We start from the raw sequence: 21938 nt of genomic DNA, 5'->3' as shown, positions 1-21938 counted from the left end.
TATTCTATTTGAGGAAATATTTGTGTTTGCACCTTTCCCTGCATAGATTGCCATGGAACCCCATTATTTGTGTGTTGAAGCCTGTCCTGGCTTTTTGGACGCCACTAAAGCCTTCTGACTTGCTTCCCTTGCCTGTTTTGCTCATTCCTGTGGGGACACTGACCAGTCCCTAACTATGCCTCTCTATGAATTCTTGTATTTTTTTATAATTTCACACATCACCTTACAGGGAAATGCAGTTGGGATACTTTTGTATCCTTAACTTTTTATATAATGGCTTTTTGGTTACTTTGACAATGTGCCAAAGACAAAGTGGTGGCTGCAGTTTGTTTTTGTGTAAACATTATTTTTTTTACAGTTTTTGTGATATTTTTTTCTAGTGAACTTTTGCATTTACCGTAAATGGCTAGTAATGGTGGCTAGTACCCTAAGATGGCAGGCTACCAGATGTTTCCCTTGTTTGGCCATATTGTTTGTCTGCCTTCCTGCCTTCTCGAGTATCCCTTCGCGGGAAAACCTGTGGTTTCGTGGGCAAGGGGGGGGCTTGTGTTTGTGATCCAGGGGAGTAGACCGGGATGGTCTGCCTGCCGTCCATTCTCTGGCACCCAAAATAATTTAGCTGGACGGATGACCAGTGGATTTCCAGGATTGGACAACCCATGGCTGTTTGAATGGTGCAAATCCTTACTGTTGTTGGACCGACTTGGGCTTGCTCCCCGCCAGAATCTTGGATAAAAGGAGGGCTCCTGCAACTGTTAATCAGATCATTATTGGACCCAAGACTGCTAAAAAAAAAAGAGCAGCCCACTGACCTGAGGCTGAGCTCTACCCTGGACTAGCATCGACTTTAGTGATTGGCCCAGTGAAGCCCTGATCATCTGCCTGATCTCAGAAGACAGTAGTTGGTGCTTCTACCCATGGACTACTGGAACAGCCAGTCTCAACCCCTGCTTAAGGATCCGTTCCTTGGGAGCCTTTGGAAGTGTCCCTGGCCCACCTAGTGGGTTGGCAAGCTCTCTCCTGGGCTACCTTGCTGCAACAGTCGCCTGTCCTTGCAATTTCAGCAGTCTCACTCCAAGGGATGCTGTGCTGAGGCTGCTTCTGTGTTCACCGCTGTTCGATCGCCTGTCACCGCCTGACCATAGTGACCTTCGATGGGACAATCCTTCAACCCTTTGAGGTGTCCTGAAGAGGTCTCTACCGCAGAAGTCGATCTTTCTTGGCTTCAGCTTCTGGAAGCTGATGAACCGTTTGCTGAGCAACGTGACCATCTTCTGACATGGAAAGTGACCTCTGCACCCACGACCCCATGTTCTTCCTCACCCGAATCAAGCATATAAGATTGTTAGGTGTTAATGTGCATTTACATGTTTAATAAATCTTTGTGTATATATATATATATATATTTCTGATGTTTGTTAATCTGCTTAGAATCACATGCTGTGCATAGGTCCGACATCCAGTGGTCACTGCGGAGTATTGCATTTTGTTTTTCGTAGTCGAAAAGGGGACGTCGACAAGGCGTGTCTGAAACACTATCCCTATAGTGACGTGCGTTGTACCCACAATCCCTCACGCGTCGAGGTCCCTCGGATTGTTTTTTTTCCGCCCAGCTACTGGTCGCCTTTACGCAGAGCTCCTTGGCAGATTTCATCTCCTCGACCTTTGGTCGTTTTCCTATTAATATATAACACATAGATCCCTCCCTCGACGCAGTTGTGAAGCTGTTTCTCCGCCGAGCAAGATCTTCGACGGAGGGGACGAGCGGAGGAGATCCTTCGGCGTTGCCGAACAAGTGGCCTGGCCTCGCAGGCCAAATACAGTAGGGAGAGTGGGGTCGTGGGACATCTGTTTCCTTTCTGAGAATGCCTTTCCTTTTCCCCTTCCTTTCCCTTGGGGTCGTTATCACGATTTACTGCCTCGGCTATAGAGAGGTCACCCTTTAGGTTTTGCCCGCGTTGCAAGGGCAAGTTCACTTGGAAGGACACGCATTCACGGTGTAACCGCTGCTTGCCCCTCGATCACAAAGAGGAGGGATGCACGGCTTGTCGGCTTCTTAAGCCACAGACTCTAAAAGACCGTAGGGTCAAGAGGTGGGCGGCCTACGCTATGTCGAAGGCCGATTCCTCACCCGCCGCTGCTACCACCGACAGTGACGAGGAACGTGATAACACGACCTCCGCTACGGAAGTCGTAGACCCCTCTAAAGAGCGCTCGCGCTCTTCGTTGTCTGTCCCCGGCCCCGACGGGCTCGGCTCACGCCCTGCTTATGGGGATGAACACCCCGGCGACACTGATGCACACAATACCACGCATAAGCACACAACCCACGGCTCTTCTTCGTCGAAGACGAAGAAAGCATCAGCGCCCAAGGAGACGCAGGTTCCACCGGCGGCCTCCTCGGACCGTTCAGGTTCGAAGCCCCTCTCGCAGCCGCGACCGGCGACTGGGCTTTCGGCAAATAAGGGCGCTGCCCCCAAACCATCGGCCGGCGCGCACCAGCAGAGAGCGCACGCCGCCGTAGAACGATCGACACCCGTAACGTCGAAACCACAGCCCTCCTCTGACAAACGAGTCGCAGAGAGCTTGGCGAGGATCGTTGTAGCAGACGCCCAGAAGCGTACGCCGAAAGACACGTCGAGCGCTACGCAAAGGTCGAAAGACACGCCGAAAAAGCCTGAAGAAAGGCAGGGACTACCCCCTTCAGTCGGGGGGACCCCCAGCACACCGGAAGGCTTTTCGGAAGGCGACGGGACACTTTCCTCGACGTTATGGGAGAGGTCGAGCCGTTTTCAGCTAGAAGACACTAATTTTCCCCCGCTAGACCGCTCAGGGGTACCCCATGAGACCATGCAAAGGCTCCATCTCTGCATGGAGAAAATGGAGAGGTTTATGAAGACCCAGAACCCTCCCACTCCCAAGAGAAGGGCCTCAGGAGGACCCCAGGGCTAAATATCCGAGACTATTCAATCCCCTGCAGGACACAGCCTCAGATTTCCATAATGTGTATGACCTCACTGGTGAGGAACAATACTTGGAGGAGGATGAATTTGTGGACGATGAAGAGGGACAGAACCAGGAGGAAGGTCTGGAAGACAGCCCAGACATGGTAGGAGAAGGCTTCGGAGAAAATCCAGAAGGGCCTTCCCATCCCTGGCAATCCCCATAAGTATATTCGGACACTGATGTCCTGAACCTAAATCCTCCTGACAATTCACCTGTTAGGAACACGTCTCCCATAGACGATCAGCCCACATTCAATGCCCTGTTGCGCAGAGCAGCAGCACATTTCGAACTGGACACTGGGGAGATCTCTCCTGAAATAGACTTTGTGGAAAGAGTAATTAAGGAGAAACCCCCGGTCAGCCAGACCATTCCCCTCCTCGCTTCAGTGAAGAGAAGAATCATCCCTTCGCTATCCACGCCCGCACTAATCAGAGGAGTTAATCCAAGAATTGAAAAACTTTTCACTCCTTCACCCTCAGACCCGCTGTACATCAGGGGACATTCTATTCCTGACTCCCTTGTAGTAACTAATACAAGGAAGAGGGCAGGGGTGCCGCTGTCCACCAGCGAGGCACCACCTGACAAGGAGGGCAAGAGATTATATGCCCTTGGAAAGAGAGTCACATCCTCGGCTGCCTTTTCTGCAAGAATTGCGAACAACAATTCTTTGCTAGCTAGCTACGCGGACGCGCAGTGGGCCAAACTGCGCAAAGACGCCGAAGAAGCGCCGGAACCACTACGGACACGCCTGCTATCAACTATTGGCGAAGGAACCCAGGTCAACCAGAGCATTGTGAAGAACTCTCTGGATGCTGCAGAGACAGCGGGACGTTCCCTGGTTCAGGGAATACTCCTAAAACGCCATGTATGGCTGCGTAACTCAGGGTTCAAACCGGAGACATAGGCGTGTTTAATAAATAAACCTATTGAAGACTCAAACCTCTTCGGGAAAGCGGTGGATGAGGCTCTGGAGATGGCTAAAAAAGAGTTGGATACTATCAAAACTCTTGACCAGATCTCTAAGCCCACGACCAGACGCGGCTATGGCAACAAACGCTTTTTTCGTGGCCAACGCCAACAGCAGAATCAGCAGCAACAGTACCCTGCCACCAATTACCAGACCAATAGTGGGCAGTACAGCCAAAGAGGCCAGCGCCGTGGCAAAGGGAGAGGTCGGGGGTCCACCCCCAGAGGCTCCCAAGCCCCCAACAACACCAAGTGACGCGAAGATTCGCGTCCCCTCCCGACCCCCGAGGGGACGACGCATGACACCAGAACACCTTGCCATCCTTCTCCAAGAAGTAGAACTACTGGAAAAAGGAGCCATAGAGGTCGTGCCTCTATCTCGGGTAACGGAAGGTATTTATTCAGTGTACTTCCTTGTACCCAAAAAGGACCTAACCATGCGCCCTGTATTAGATCTGCGCCCAGCGAACAAGTTTGTCAAACCCCAGAAGTTTCGTATGGTGACCTTACAGGAAGTGATCCACCTGCTATCGCAAGGAGATTACATGACAACACTAGACATGAAAGATGCATACTTTCATATTTTAATGTTGCCAGCGCACAGAAAATACCTCAGGTTCATGATAGAGGGCAAACACTACCAGTTCAGAGTGCTACCCTTCGGCATAGCATCTGCACCAAGGGTATTCACGAAGGTACTGGCAGCGGCCCGCCTGCGCAGGTTGTCCATCCCAGTTTACCCATACCTCGACGACTGGCTCATAACAGGGGATTCTTACGAAACATGCTTCTCCAATACCCAAAAGACTGTAGACCTTTTGTTCCAGCTGGGCTTCTCCATCAACGAAAAGAAGTCCAGCCTAGACCCCAGCCAGATCAAACAATTCCTAGGGGCTCTAATTCAACCACAGGACGGCCTCGTCTTCCCCTCCAATGAGAGGGTCCAAAACATGCTGTTTCAGATCCCTCAATATGTGGCCGGTCGAGAGGTGACGGTACGCAAAGCAATGCGCTTGCTAGGCATGATGGCGTTGTGTATTTATTTGGTACCTCACGCGCGCCTGCGCCCAGTGCAAGAGTGGCTCAACAGCCAGTGGTGTCAGGCCAGCGGACTATGGGACGATCAAGGAGAGACCTTTGGTGAGGACCCAGAATTTGGCATGGTAGAAGAGCAAACTGGGACGGGCTACTATGGGGATGAGGACGAGGAAGAGGAAGACCCTGAAATCTACAGAGTAGAGTCCCCGGTAGAGAAGGAAGCCCCGGTTACCGACTCCCCTGTCAAGGGTTCCTCCTGAACGAGGTTCTTGCGCGAGCAGCAGAACATTTCCATATTGACACCCACGGTGTCCAGGAGGAGAGGGACTTCGCCGAGGAGTTTGTGGGAGAAAGGAGGCCTGTTGCCCAGACCATCCCTATCCTTAAGTCTATTCAGCGAAGAATAGACCCGTCCCTTGTGAACCCGAACCTCACCAGAGCAGTCAATCCCAGAGTTGAAAAACTTTTCAGGGCAGCCCAGTCTGACCCTCTCTATATAAGGACATCTGAAGCCAGACTCCCTAGTTGTCACTAACACTCGTAAGAGGGCTGGAACACCCTTGTCATCGTCCGAAGCTCCTCCAGATCCAGACAAGGAGAGCAAGAAACTATATGGTTTCGGCAGGAAAGTAGCCTCAACGTCCGCCTATCGGGCAAGGATTGCAAACTCCACCACCCTGTTGGCCAGCTACAACTGCCATCAGTGGGAAGAAGTCGCGGCACTCATAGCCTCTGCACCAGAACCCTTAAAGGGCCAGTTAGCACAAATTTTGGCAGAGGGAAGAGCCGTGTCTGGTTGCATTTTAAAAGCAACTTTTGACGCCGCGGACAACGCAGGCAGATTGATAGCAGAAGGTACTGTTATCAAGAGACATGCGTGGTTACGCCAGTCTGGTTTTAAGGCAGAAACCCAGGCATCATTGTTGGACAAACCGGTGGAAGCCAATCTGTTTGGTAAGGCGGTCGAGGACGCGCTGAAGAATGCCAAGGACGAATGAGACACTCAAGTCCCTTGGCCAACTAACCAATAAACCCCCTAACCAGAGAGGGAATGGAAATTATTCGTCGCCCACGCGGCCAAAATTCTCAGAGGATCAAACTATTCCCAGGGGCAGGGTACACAGTGGAACAGCCAACAGTCTACCCAGGGTTACAGCAGGGGTAATAGGAGAGGACGTGGTAAAGGCAGAGGCAGCCCCAGTAGAGGAGGCGGCACGCCTCCACCAAAGCAGTGACGCTCAGTTCAGGGTCCCTTCTCACGCAACCCCAGTAGGGGGACGCATTTCCAACTTCACCCAGGCTTGGGAAGGGATCAAATCAGACAGATGGGTGCTGTCAACAGTATCCGCAGGGTACTGTATAGAACTACTGCAGCGTCCCCGGAACCATCCTCCACGACAAAGAGTACACTCTTTAGAACATCCGAAGATTCTCCTCGGAGATCGCCAATCTGCTAGCAAAGGACGCGATAGAACTCGTCCCGGGACACCAGGTAAACAAGGGTATTTATTCAACTTACTTCCTTGTGCCAAAAAAAGATTTGACAATGCGCCCAGTATTGGATTTACGGCCTGGCAACAAGTATGTCAAGCCCCAAAAGTTTCGAATGACTACGCTACAAGAGGTAATCCCCCTCCTAAAAAAGGGGGATTACATGGCAACTTTGGATATGAAAGATGCCTATTTTCATATTTCCATGTTCCCAGCGCACAGAAGGTACTTGCGCTTCAAGGTGGACAGTCGGCACTACCAGTTCAAGGTACTGCCCTTCGGGATAGCTTCGGCACCAAGGGTATTCACCAAGATACTGGCGGTGGCGGCTGCACACCTACGGAGGGAGGCAATCCCGGTGTACCCTTATCTGGACGACTGGCTCATAACGGGGGAAACCCCAGTAGTTTGCAGGACAAACATTCAAAGGACTATCGACCTCCTCCACGAATTAGGCTTCTCAATCAATGAGAAAGTCAAGCCTGGTGCCAAGCACCTCCAAACAGTTCCTAGGAGCAATCCTAGATACTCAAGAGGGGTTGACATTTCCTACAGAGGAAAGAATTCGGAATATACTACTGCAAATTCCGCAATATCAGTCCGGTCACCAAATAACGGTACGCAAAGCAATGCGTTTGCTGGGCATGATGGCGTCATGTATTTACCTGGTCCCCCACGCGCGCCTGCGTCCCATGCAGGAATGGTTGGCGAAACAGTGGTCTCAGGCAAGTGGTCAGTGGGACGATCTAGTGGTCGTTTCGCCAACACTGGTACAAAGCCTTCACTGGTGGACAAGAGCGAATCTTGCACAGGGGGAAACCCTTTTACGATCCCGAAATACAGGCAGTAGTCACTACCGATGCTTGCCTGACTGGGTGGGGAGCTCACAATCTCCACCACACAGCTCAGGGTCTCTGGTCTCCCTCAGTGGCCAAGAACCACATTAACCTGCTAGAGCTTCTGGCAGTATTCGGAGCGCTTCAAGCGTTCGAGCCCTACCTACTAAACCTGTCAGTGCAAATCCGGACGGACAGCACGACCGCCATGTTCTACCTGAACAAGCAAGGAGGGACTCGTTCGCCAAATCTGTCCAAGCTTGCCCAGAAAATCTGGATATGGGCACTCAGACGGAACATCTTCCTGTCATCACATGTTTCAGGGGAGCTCAATTCCCTAGCGGATGCTCTGAGCAGAGACTCCCTCCCAGAGGAACACGAATGGGTTCTACATGGAGAGGTTGTAGAAGATATCTTCTCTCAGTGGGGTTTCCCCACTATAGACTTATTCGCCACAAACGAAACCAGACAATGCCCAGGATTTGCATCCAGGTTCCCCCAACCAGACTCCCAGGGGGAACGCCCTGTGGATGAACTGGTCAGGGATGTTTGCGTACGCTTTTCCACCAACTCCTCATCAGGAAAGTGGTGAACAAGATGAACAGAGTCGATGACGCTCGTCCTAGTTGCTCCCATGTGGGCAAGACAACCGTAGTTCCCACACCTACGCAGGATGGCGGTGTGCGAGCCCATCAAACTTCCAGCCTGGTACAACCTACTGTCACAGCACCAAGGTCAAACAGTGCATCAGCAACCCAACTCAATGAACCTGGCAGCATGGCTCCTGAGGTCATAGAGTTTGGACATCTCAATTTACCACAGAGGTGTATGGACATCCTAAAGGAATCTAGGAAACCAAACACAAGGCACTGCTCCTTTGACAAGTGGAAGAGATTCGTTATCTGGTGCCAGAGTAAACAAATCAACCCAGTTGATTGCACTCCTTCCATAATTGTTACATACATGCTCCACCTGCTGGATGCAGGACTGGTTTTTAACTCACTGAAAGTACACCTGGCAGCCCTGTCGGCATACACCACTTCCCATAACAAGGTCTCATGGTGGAAAGTACCAGTAGTTAAAGCCTTCATGGAAGGAGTAAAGGGACTTCACCCGCCTATTTCAAACCCACCACCAGGGTGGGACCTTAATGTGGTGCTATCTAAGCTCATGGGCCCCCCTTTCGAGCCCATGCATAAAAGCAGTCTCAAACACCTGACTTATAAAACGGCCTTCTTGGTAGCTATTACTTCTATAAGAAGAGTCAGTGAAATTCAGGCTCTCAGTTCAGGATCCCTTCTTTACTGTCCATAAAGACAAACTGGTTTTACGCACACCATAGGTTCTCACCTAAGTTTATATCTAAATTCCACGTAAACCAGTCCATCAAGCTTCCTTCCAGGACCCTCAAAGCTCGGCTGAGGTGAAACTACACACCCTAGATGTGCGTAGGGCGGTCCTCTACTATGTAAATAAAACCAGACCGCTAAGGAAAACAGATCAGCTGTTTGTCTCCGTAGCTACAGGCAGAGAGGGGGATCGTGTCTCTAAAGGTGCCATCTCGAAATTGATTATTAACTGTATCCAGCTGTGTTGCTCACTCTCTGAAAAGACTCTGCCTTTCATGTCAAGAGCCCACTCTACAAGAGGCATTGGGGCCACTTTGGCTTTCATTGTAAATGTACCCCTTGACACCATTTGCAAAGCAGCTACTTGGAGCTCTATTCACACTTTTACTCAGCATTACTGCATTGACTCCCATTCCAAGGCAGATACACAAGTGGGACAAGCGGTTCTAAGACATTTATTTGCTCATGACCCCTCTCACATCCCACCTCCTTCAGGTACTGTTCGCTAATCAATGCACAGCATGTGATCTAAACAGATTCCACAAGCCTCAGAAGGGATACATTACTCACCGTAATCGTATTTCTGATGCTTGTATCTGCTTAGATTCACATGCGACCCACCCTACCTCCCCTCTGAGAGAAGGCGCATGGTTGCTTGTAGTCTTACCTTTCTATCTGCTTGGATTATCTGTACTCGCGCTACTCCTCATGCTACCTCATGTCAGAAAAAATACAATCTGAGGATCCTAGACCCGTGAGGGATCTTGGGTACAGTGGACGTCACACTAGGGATAGTATTACTAGCACGCCCTGTGTCGACGCCCATTTTCGAGTTTCGAATAACAAACTGTAATACTCCGCAGCTTCCACTAGATGTCGGCCTATGCACAGCATGTGACTCTAAGCAGATACAAGCATCAGAAATAAGATTACGGTGAGTAATATATATATGTATGTGTGTATGTATATGTGTGTGTGTATATGTGTGTGTGTGTGTATATATATATATATATATATATATATATTTGTCTTCAAACTGTTTACTTTTATCATTGTTGTTTGTCGTCCCAGCAGCACAGGAATGGTTTACCTGGGTGATGATTATTATATATTCTCTTGGAGTGTATGAAGGATCCTTTCTCCTAGCCAAGAGCCAGTTGCTAGGATTGTGTGGAAGGTGGGCCTCATTGCTGAACTACTCAATGAAGACTGTCAAGTTCTTAGCTGTCCAATGAAGCATGCACCCAGGTATTTACTAGATTTGGCGACGAGCGCCCTAACCCGTGGAGGCCCCCATGTCTTTCAGTGGTCGGTTTGTACAGCTGCAGCCCTGCGCTCGGCAGTGGTGCGAGCAGAGGCGGATTGATGACCTGCATAGCCGCAGGAGCTGCAAAGGTCTCACCTCGCCCACAGGGCTGCTCTTACCCAGCTGTCCGTCTACTGGCTTTCTTTGGCTGCCCTGAGGCTGCCACATCGACAGTGTCGCCAGCATTGCAATCCCTATGTTTCCAGTTCAAAGTATTGGGGAACACTGCAGTCTCTCTGGGTTTCCGGAGCCGGGACAGAGATCCTGCATTTGGCGAGGCACACAGGGTGTGGAGAAGTCATTACTCAGTGCCTCCGGTAACTCAGCAGTTTTGGTTATTCACCCCTGGTGGTTAGGAAGTGGAGCAATGTTGGAGAAAAGGACTTACACATGTGACATCACATGCACATTCCACAGCATTCGATTTTTGTGGACTCTTCCTCGTCCCAGTACTAATTCTCGGCCAGATCTCACATAGGGGCGATATATATGCTAAATAGACTAGTGAGAGCGACTACCCCTTTCTCAATCTGCTTTGTTTTTGAAAAAAGGTACACCACTTCCTCTATTACAACAATTGTAAATAGATTTCATGTGTTCTCTCCAACATTTCAGATCTAACACATGTTCTGATGCTTGTTAATCTGCTTAGAATCACATGCTGTGCATATAGTCCGACATCCAGTGGTCACCGCAGAGTATCGCATCTTGTCTTTTGAGAATCGAAAGGGGAGGTCGACATGGGCATGACTGTAACACTATCCCTAACGTGACGTGTAGTGTACCCAAAATCCATCACGGGTCGAGGTCCCGCTTAAGGCATACTGGTTGGCTTAAGCGGAGCTCGTACAGAGACATTGTTGATTGTCCCATCAATCTTTGGTCAAATATATTCGATTATTATTTAAGATCACCCTGACCGTCCTTCCTATCGACGGCTGTTCCAGATCTCTGCCGAAACCTCCACGGACCTTCGGACGGTAATCCAGTCGGCGTTGCCGACCACGTGGCCGGGGCTTCCAGCCGGCCTTCACAGTATAGTCGGGCCAGGGTGGACATTTCTGTAAATTCCGAGAATGCCTTTCCCTTTCCTCCCTCTTTCTTCTTTGGTCTTTGTCACTTTCCCTATCCTCAGCTATGGAGAAAACTCCATTTAGGTTTTGCCCCATTTGCAAGGGCAAATTTCCTTGGAGAGATGAGCATCGACGGTGTAACCGTTGCTTGCCCCTCGATCATGACGAAAAAGGTTGTGCGGCTTGCAAGCTCCTCCGTCCGAAGACATTCAAGGAGCGCCGAGTCAAGCGGTGGGCGGCCTACCGGATGTGGAAGGCCGAGTCAAGTTCTCCTGCTTTGGCAACCGCTGAGTGCGACGAGGGCATCAGTGACGAGCAGGCATCGGACTCGGAGGTTGACCTTTCGGCGGAGCGCTCCCGCTCCGCGTCTGTCCCCAGCCCCACCAGGTACGGCTCAGGCACCGCTATGGGGACTGTACACCCCGGCGACAAAGACAAACACTTTCAAGTCACTAAACACTCAACCGCTGGCCAGTCTTCGAAGTTGAAGCAGTCCACAGCGCCAACGCCACACTGGAAGTTTCGGCCGTGCCCACCGACCGCCAGGATCGGCAGCCCTCCCCGTAGATGCGCCAAGTGACCGGGCGCTCGAAAGTGAAGGGCGCTACCCCAATATTCCAAAACCAATCAAGACGCATCATAAGGTGTCCGCCGACAAGGCCCCGGTTCCGCTGAAGACTGTACAACCGCAGGCCCAGGCTAAGCGTCTCCCTACTGCAGAGGACGTTCAGCATTGCAAGAATTGTTTCGGCGGATGCTCCAACGTCAGTCGAGGGATTTACCTACGACCACGGGAAAGCCCTAGGATTCTTAGAAATCCAAAAAATACCGAAACCCTCTGCCAAGTCTAAGGAGAAGCACAGGGGCACGCAACCTCGTCTGTCCCCAGGGTAGAGTTTTCGGAAGGCGTAGAAGGTATTTTATTTTTTATGTTGAGACAAAAATCGCGAAGTTAAGCGTCAGAGGATCGTATTCCAGAGCCCTTTCCATCTCTAGACCCTCTAGGTCTTCTGTTTGGACTAGGGAAAAATTTGAAAATTGTATGGAGGCTTGACAGATTTGTAACCCTCTCAGAGCAATCCACCCCTAAAAGACCACAGGAATAAGCCCTTTTGAACCCTGTGGCTAAACTTCCAAGACTCTTTGATCCCTCTCATGAGGAGGATGTGTGCACTTAAGACCTCCCGGAGGAGGTTCCTGCGAACACTCAGGAGTATGATACTTCATTGACACTGAGGATATGCACGACCCCATAGAGGGGTGGGAAGAAAATGTGGCATGGGTGACCCTCAGCCCTGGCAGTCTCCAAGTCCTGATGCCCTGTGTTTAGATTCACCACAGACCACTCCCACTAGACAGCCCTCTCCAGTGGACAATCAAATGACGATTAACGCCATGTTGCGTAAAGCAGCAGAACATTTCAAGATCGCCACCGATGAAGCTGTTCCTGAGGCTGACTTTGTGGAGGACATTCTTAAAGAGAAACCACCAGCCAGGCTATTCCTCTTCACTCCATTAAAAAGCATCTGGCTCCCTCGTTATCAAAACCTGCACTCACAAGAGCAGTTAATCCAAGGATTGAAAAGGTATTTCGGCCTTCCTCCTCGGATTCCCTTTATATCAGAAGTCACTCCACCCCAGACTCACTGGTGGTGACCACTGCAAGAAAAAGGGCAGGGGTTCCCCTTTCAACCGGGGAGGCACCCCCCTGACAGAGTGTAAAGACAGAGTGTAAAAGACTCTATTCCCTGAGAAAAGGTCACGGCTGCAGCAGCCGTTTCGACGCGCAATGCAAACACTACCTTGTTAGCCAGCTACGCTGACACTCAATGGGCCATGTTACAGGAAGGCCTGCAGGAGGTTCCTGAACTGCTACGGACTTGTCTTCTGTCCTTGGTAACCAAGGGCAGACGAGTAAACCAAAGTATACTCAAGAACACTTTGGATTCCACTGAGACAGTGGGTCGATCGTTGGCTCAGGGCACCCTCCTAAAGAGACACGTGTGGCTAAGAAATTCTGGGTTCAAGCCAGAAACTCAAGCGTCATTTACTATTAATAAACCCTTGGAAGAATCCAACCTATTTGGAAGAGCGGTCGGCGAAGCACTCGAGACGCAAAGAAAGAGCACGACACCCTGAAGACACTAGATCACATCGCACAAAAGCCCTCCACAAAGTGAGGACCTGGGTCCAGATGCCTTCTTTGTGGCCAACGCTTCCCTCAAAACCAGTACACCCCGGGAAACAATTGGTTTTCTCCCCAAGGAACAAGCGGATACACCACCCTGTATCCCCAAAGGGGTCAGCGTTGTGGGAAAGGAAGGGGCCGTAATTCTAGCACCAGAGGCTCCCTGGCCTCAGGTTCAAAATTACCCAAAGATCCGGGTAATTCCCATGCCGCCCGGTCAGGGGCTGGCTAACATTCCTTCAGGCATCGGAGGGGATAACTACAGACCAGTGGGTGCTAAAGACCGTGACCCACGGGTACTGTATAGAGTTCTGTCAGTCCCCAACGTTCAGACCTCCACGCACAAGACTGACGTCAGACCATCTGCGTATCCTTCAGGAAGTCGAGACACTACAAGAAAAGGAAGCCATAGAGGTCGTTCCTCTTTCGCAGGTAAAGGTATTTATTCAGTGCACTTCCTTGTACCCAAAAAGGATCTCACCATGCGCCCTGTATTAGATCTGCACCCAGCAAACAAATTTGTAAAGCCACAACAGTTCTGCATGGTCACTCTGCAGGAAGTAATTCCCTGGATTACATGGCGACACTGGACATGAAAGATGCATACTTACATATTTCAATGTTGCCAGCGCACAGAAAATACCTCAGATTCATGATGTAAGACAAACACTATCAATTCAAGGTACTACCTTTCGGCACAGTCTGTGCACCAAGGGTATTTACAAAGGTACTAGCAGTGGCAGCAGCAAACCTGCGCAGGCAATCCATCCCGGTTTATCCATCCCGGTTTATCTTTACCTCGACGACTGGCTCATAACAGGGGACTCTTACGAAACCTGTCTGTCAAATAACCAAAGAACAATAGATCTTTTATTCAGTCTGGAATTCTACATCAATGAGAAGAAATCCAGCCTAGACCCCGTCAGGTCAAGCAGTTCCTAGGGGCTCTAATTCTAACAAAGGACTGCCTCGTCTTCCCCTCCAACAAGAGGGTCCAAAACATGCTGTTTCAAATACCTAAATATGTAGCCAGTCGAGAGGTGACGGTACGCAAGGCTATGTGACTGTTGGGAATGATGGCGTCATGTATTTGATTCCTCACGTGCACTTGCGTCCAATGCAGGAGTGGCTCAACAACCAGTGGTGTCAGGCCAGCGGACAATGGGACGATCTAGTGGTTGTCTCTCCAGCCCCTGTTCTCTCGCTACGGTCGTGGTCGTGGGAGAACCTCTTGAAAGGGAAATCCTTCACCACCCCCGTTGTGAAGGCCACTCTAACTACAGGCTCATGTCTCACCGGGTGGGGAGCTCATCTGCTTCAACACTGCACAGTTTGGTCGTCAGACATGGCATCAAACCACATAAACCTGTTGGAACTGTTAGCGATATTCAAAGCGCTGAAAGCTTTTCAAACTGAACTGCAGGGAAAGACGGTCCTGATCCTCAGACAGCACCACAGCCATGTACTATCTGAACAAATAAGGGGGCACTCGCTCTCCAGGGCTGTCCAAACGGTCCCAGAACATTTTCGAAGTGGGCTCTCAAACAGAACATGTTTCTACTGTCTCAACATGTTGCAGTGGAACTCAATCTTCTGGCAGAGGTACTCAGCAGAGATTTCCCACTACCAATAGAGTATGAATGGCGATTACACGAAGTCATCGTCTCCAACGTTTTTGCGGAATGGGGTTTTCCATAGATTGACTTGTTCGCAACTCTGGAGTATGCTCTATGCCAAGATTACACCTCCAGGTGCCCCCAGAACCGTTCCAAGGGGAACAGACTCTGGATAACATGGTCAGGGAAATTTGTTTATGCTTCACAATTCCCCCTGACCCCCCCCCCCCCCCCCCCCCCCCTCCCGGACTCCCCTTCTCAACAAAATAGTGCACAAGATGCACCAGGACCAAGTTACAATGATATTGGTGGCCCTCATATGGGCCCGCCAACCCTGGTTCGCTCATCTCATGGACATCTCCATCTTCTCCAAGGAAACTGCCTTTGCCTTACAACATGTTGCAAGACAAGGGGGAGACACTTCACCCATGCTCGCAGACATTGAACTTGGTGGCCTGGCTCCTGAAGTCCTAGAGTTTGGGCATCTAGAACTTCCTCAGAGATGTATGGACATACTCAGGGAGGCAAGAAAACTAACACTTGATATTCCATTAAGTGGAAGCATTTTGTCATCTGGTGCAACTCTCAAGAGCATCAACCCCTTTGACTTCTCGCCTACACATTGTTATGTACCTGACTCAGGCCTGGTCTTTAACTCTCTAAAGATTCACTTCGCTGCTCTTTCAGCCTACACTACATCACAACAGAAGGTGTTGTGGTGGAAGATACCAGGTATTAAGGCTTTCATGCAAGGAGTAAAAAAAAATTCACCCTCCCATTTCTAACCCAGATCCCGGATGGGACCTGAACGTGGTGTTGACTAGACTTATGGGGTCTCCTCTCAAGCCCATGCATAGAGCAAGTCTCAAACATCTCACGTACAAGACTGCCTTTTTAATACCTATTAAGTAAGTGAACTACAAGCACTCTCAGTTCTAGACCCCTTTGTAACAGTTCAGAGATATGGTGGTTTTGCGCACTCACCCTAGGTTTGCACCTAAATTCATTTGAAAGTTCCATCAGAACCCCTCAAACATGGGAGAAAGAAGCCTGCACACACTTTATATACGCAGAGCAGTCATGTTTTACATGGCAAGAACTCGACCACTAAGAAAAACAAATTTTTTCATTTCAGTGGCAGCAGGTAGAGGAGGAGACCCGGTCTCCAAATCTACCATCTCTAGATGGATTGTCAAATGCATCACACTCTGTAACTCAGTCTCTCTTGCTAAGAGAGAACTGCCCTTCAAGCCTAGAGTGCATTCTACTCGAGGCGCTGGGGCTTCCATAGCATTCATTGCAAATTTTCCCCCAGAGTCCATTTGCAAAGCGGCAACCTGGAGTTCTGTACACACCTTTACAAAACTATTGCCTGGACACTTATTCTAGGTCTGATTCTCATGTGGGACAGGCATCACGAAGACATCTTTTAACTACTGTTCCTTCTCACATCCCAACTCCGGGTACTGCTCGCTAGTCTATGCACAGCATGTGATTCTAAGCAGATTAACAAGCATCAAAAGACATGCATTACTTACCATAAAAGCATTTATGATGATTATATCTGCTTAGATTCTCATGCGCCCACCCTTCCTCCCCGCTCGGATGGAAGGAATATAGATGTCTTACTCACGTTGGTCATAGGCTCCCTCATGGCAGAAAAAATACAATCAGAGGGACCTCGATGCGTGAGGGATTTTGGGTACACTACACATCACGTTGGGGATAGTGTTAGTCACGCCCATGTCGATGTTCCCTTTCGGTTCTCGAAAGACAAGATGCAATACTCTACGGTGACCACTGGATGTCGGACTATTTGCACAGCATGTGTATCTAAGCAGATACAATCATCAGAAATGCTCTTACGGTAAGTAATGTGTCTTCATGATTTTGTACATTAACATAAAAACAATTAAGATTACTCATGTGTCCTGTATTTACAGACACTATCAGACACAGGAAGTCTAAGAACTTCATAAATGTATATTTTTTTCAAAAAAAGGGTGAGATTAGTATGTGACACATTTGTTACATATATTAAATTGTCTCAACAGATTTTAATTTTGAACTGTCAAGGTCACGCAACTTCTAAGAGGCCTTCGCTATGGTATGTTTAAGTTTTTTATTTAAAAAAAAAAAACAGGATTGTCTACATATGTTCCGTATGTTTCGGCCTTTTCAAAACACGTTGGGTGCTATCCCTAGCAGCTTTTCTTGATATTGTGGCCATCAGGACAAAAAATATTTCTTGAGTGGTTCAAAAATCACAGGGACTCTTTCGGTGTCATCTCACTCATACTACAATACAAAAAGCATAAAACCAAATTTAAAACCCTGAATGTGGTGTACATGTGGTTGACTCTTTAATTGTCAACTTGTTGGCACTAACCTGGTATTTGAAGAACAGTCGGATTGGCGCTTCCTTATTCATTTAACTCTGATTTCATTTATGCCATCATAGGCTGGTGAATTGCACCTGTGAATGCGCAATTGGGAATAGGCATCTTAGTATCCTCATTTCGAATGGATTGTGTCCTCCAACGTATTCCACATCTTTGATGTGTAATGTCCACAGCTGTGTAGTTTGGAATCTTTTTCAGCGGAGGGCGTCCTGCGTTGATGTCGGGGCGCTGTCCCTCAAAGGCCTCCTTGGAGGGCGACGTCACCGGATGTTATAAATAGGATGCACGGCGCCCGTAGCCTCAGTTACATTTTTTCTACAAACGTGTTTGCTTCTGAGACTCGGCGCGCTTCGTTTTTACCTTGTGAAGATGTCTTCTTCGACCCCTCCGAATCTGCGGTTTGGCTTCAAGACTTGTCGGGACTGCAAGTCTAAAATGTCGATCAACGACCCGCATCGCATTTGTTTGTGGTGCTGGGTAGAATTCTCATAAATGGCTGATTTCCCTTACCTAATGAGTCCCTCAGCAGCTTTGCTGGATTTCTAGGGTTTATTTTATTTCACCTGGTAAGGGTGTGAGCCTTTTTCCCCACTCTTGCATGTGTTTTGCTGTGTGTTTTGACCATTTGTGTGATCTTGGACTCTGGAGCCTCACCTACTCCATGAGCATCGTTTAGTGTTGCACAGGCCCTTCAGTGCAGTGACACGGTTGTCTTTTAGACTTCCCACTGACTCCATTTTTCTGGGGCGGACTACTGTCTCCCCGAAACATGTAAAGTTGCCATTAACTTTATGTAGTCTCTTTAAACCACAGACCCAGTACACCCCATCTTACATGGAGTATTGGAAAGGGTTAATTCTTATCCCTTTTTGTCTGTTTCTCTTGGAGCACAGTTTCGCTCCCTTTTCATCAAGACTTGGCTGGTGGCAGTGGTGACTATTATCTTATATAACCATGGTATTGTTTTAGGCTATTCTATTAGCCTCGAAAATAAACCCGCTTGACCAAATATATTTTATTTCGGCTCTGGTTGGGTTTAGTCGCCATTTCTTTTAGTCTTTCTCGTGTTTTACTCTGCGCGCCAAACCAGGTTTGGTCCCTTTGTTCGCCGTCTTTTCGCTGGCATCTGCACAGAAGCCCTCAAGGCGCCTGAAAGTCTGGGTAGGCAGGATGTGAGGGAGGGGTCTTCGAACCCCTGCCATGGGTTCCCTTGGTAACCCAAGCCACACTCCTGTTTGGCTGGGGGACTGTCCTTGCCAGGACAGCCACCCTGCTGTGTGATTGACAGCCAGGCTATGTGAATGGGGGAAAACTGCATGAAAAGCAGGTCGCTGGGACTGGAAAGGCAGAGTCGCCACTGGAACGAAAGAACCAACGATGAGCTGACGGAAGAGGACCCCTACAACGACTAAACCGCCCAGTGAAGCCCTGCTGCAGGTCCAAATCTTCAGAATCCGACTACAGAGAAGATCCTCCAGGAAACTTCTTCCCTTGAGCTGGTGGGACCAACTATTTCGCCCAAACTTCAAGCCAGGACCCCTCCTCTGGTCGAATTCGTTGTACAGTGGGCCGGATAGCCAGGAAGGTTGGACCCTGCTTGGGTTTTAAGGAGCGCACCTTTTATTCATTGCTTTGCGCTGTTGCTGGTTTCTCCCCTGGGTAGTGCAGGACCCTCCAGTCTTCGTACTTCTTGTCAGTCCGACAGTGGCTTCAGGAACTACCAGGAACTTTTGCCTCAGCTACAGCCCTCTCTCCGTTTTAAGGTACTGTGCAAATCCGGTTGTTTCATTCAACCGCGGTGAAAGTGTTTGAAATCTTTCTCCAAACCGAGGGCTTGTCTTTCTCTTCTCTTTGAACTAACTTTTCTTCCAACCAAACTCGTCCGGAATCTGTGGCACGAACTTTACCGCAAACTACCCTGAACTGGGTGATCTTAAGCAAAAGACTTTTGACCCATTGACTTTGGCCCTAAGCCTTTTCTACCCGATTCTGTCACTGTAGTTCCTCTTGCTCAATTGCCCTGAGTACTTACCTGGTGGTGTGGTTCAATTTCTATTAACTTTGTTTTCCGCTCCCTTTTAAATTGCTGGAGTGTCGTTTTGCTCCCACCTCATTTTGTGAGCTTAACTTGTCTGGAAATTATTGGGAGTAGTTTGGTGTATTAAGAGTTTTTTTTAAACTGCTTATAATAGTGTAATGTTATACAACTGAAGAGTGAAATAAATGCTTTACTTTTTCCTTGAAAACCTTGCCTCAGTGTTTGCCTGAATCATAGTAATTGCTGTCCTTTTTGTAACTATTTGATACTGCTCACTTACTCTTGAGATAAGTCTGGCTGCTCAGCCATCACTACCACTTTAACTGTGTAGTACAGGCTTGTACCAAAGGTGAATTTGTACTGTCACTTGTAGTCAATTGTGTGTGGTGTTCCCAAAGGGTACTGCATAGAATTCTGTCTAACCTGGTGCTTGAGCGAGAGTCACGACACCAACGACTGTTCTAAATGCAGTCGCTGACTGCTAAGGCCTTGCGGGAGCGTAAGAGAAAGCTTCAGGTAGGTAGGGGTGCTAAACCCAGTAAGTCCAAGTGTACTTCCAAGTCCAAGAGAATGTCCACAGACGATTCGAGGGGCGACTCGGCATCGGAAAGATTCTTGGGGGGGGGGGGGGTCTCAGTCCCAGAGTGGTTCCCGTCATTCGTCCTTCTCTGCATTCAAGGAAGTGCCATCACCAGTCGCTTTCCCTGTTCTCTTCCGGGGGATTGTGCCTCGAGGAAAGTGGCTTGCCCAACAAAGTCCTCGACTCTGCAGGAATGGGCTGCCTTTAGGGAGCAGATGTTGGCGATTTATCAGTCGCAGGGCACCGTTCCGTCCGCGCCTTCTCACAAAGAATGCAAGGAACGGTCTCGAACCATGGCTTGCACGCCTTCAGGCTCGGGTCCTCGGCCCGATCCGAATCTGGAACCATTGAGGTCCCATTAGGACAAGGCTCAGGATGGTCGCAAGAGGCGTGCTTCCAGATCTGTCCTCCTACCCGGTGAGGCCGCAGAATCCTGCTAAGGGCTCGAAGTCGGCGCCGTGTCCGTCAGATACGGATGTCTAAGCAGTGTCTTCAGGTCAGCCCTCAGCGCCAAAGCAATTGGAGGTCTCGACGACTATTTTTTTTTTTTGGCTTTAATGTACCTCTGGAGATCCCTGATGTTGTGGATCCTCCTAGTAAGGATACTTCCAAGTCTGTGAGGCCAGTGGTGGACTCCAGCCCCTCTTCTGTCCCGAGGCAGGGTTTTTGCCTCCCTCTGGATGACATTTATGAGGAGGCGGAAAGGTCAGACTTTGATGTGGACCCTATTGAGCCTGATGAGGTGCCTGTCTTTTCTGGAGAGTCATTTGGAAAAGTTGAGGCAAACGCTTCATGATGCCAGTGGTTTGGACACTTCTCCGGAAGTTGAATTTGGCAGGCCTGAGTCTGGGGCTCATGGGGAGTCATCCTACAGGAGACTCATGGGTAGGGTCACAGTATCTGGGCTGGTCCAGTCCTCTGTAAGCTTTTGTGCAAGATGATCTAACTGACATTTTAGATCAAGGGCAGACCTCTGACCCGGTGTTACCTTTTCATCTCCCTCTACAGAAAAGGGTGGCAGCTGCTTGGCAGTCACCAGAATCTCTTCCGGCTGTTAACAAATCGTTGACCAAACAATACCACCCTTCCGGTAGCTACCTCAGCTACTTATCTTCTCACCCCACTCCCGAGACTTTGGTGATTCAGGCGGCTACAGCCACCTCGAGGCAGGTGGCGTACCCTCCCATCCCTCCGGATAGGGACGACACATGCTTAGACGGTTGGGCACACAAGTTTTCTGTGAGGAGTATGGCGTTGAAATCGGCCAACTCCACTTGTTCCTTGGCAAGATTTCCACACTGTGGCATTGTTTCGCTTGCGGCCGAGCATATTCCCGAAGGTGAAGATGGGGATGGGTTTCTTGCTCTCGTGCAAGATGGCAAGGATGCCATGTGTGAATCCCTTCAGTCGGGTTTAAACACAGCTGACATTGTGAGCCGGTCCATGGCTGTGAGCACCGTTATACGTAGATTTGCGTGGTTGCGGGAGTCTAGTTTTGCCCCGGATGTGCAAGCCAGTCTTTTCAACATGCCCTTTGATTGCACATTTGTTTGGCAGCAAGGCTCACGAGAGCCTTGAGAGGTTGCAGACCTCAAAAGCTGCAGCAAAATCTTAAAGCATAGCTGTGCGTCAACCTCCGCCTATTCGTCCTAGGGGACAGCAGTGGAGGGGAGGTTCTTTTAGTTACTACTCCTCCTTTGGTAGAACGAGGGGAGCCCCCAGTCAAAGGCGGTCAGCGGAAAAGTACCTCTGGTGGTCGGGGGAAATAGAGGTGCCAAAGCTGTGCAGGCAGCTGCCTCTTAGCCTTCAGGTGCTGCCGCAGCTGCTCCGAAACAGTCATGAGGCCATGTCCTATGGTTCGCCGGTTGCGGGCAGACTCTCAGCATCCTGAAGAGTGGCGAGCCATTACTTCGGATACGTGGGTTCTGGACACTATCGGCCTCTGCTACTGTCTTCCCTTCCTACAGCGGCCTCCCGACAATTCACCGGGGAATCTCTTTGAAGCTGCCGGATCCGCTCCTTGTGCAGGAAATCTTGACCCTGCTAGAG

General features: G+C 49.5%; 1 protein-coding gene across 2 annotated transcripts in view; it reads left to right on the top strand.

The window, feature by feature from the left end:
- RIF1 (replication timing regulatory factor 1) overlaps positions 1-21938 on the top strand; it is a 1074525-nt gene that overhangs the window by 374903 nt on the left and 677684 nt on the right. The window lies entirely within an intron of this gene.

This window comes from Ambystoma mexicanum, chromosome 9 (genome assembly GCF_040938575.1).
Source record: "Ambystoma mexicanum isolate Mex_15411 chromosome 9, UKY_AmexF1_1, whole genome shotgun sequence".
Taxonomy (NCBI): Eukaryota; Metazoa; Chordata; class Amphibia; order Caudata; family Ambystomatidae; genus Ambystoma; species Ambystoma mexicanum.
The sequence above is the reverse complement of the archived record's forward strand: the minus strand, read 5'-3'. Positions and strand labels throughout refer to the sequence as shown.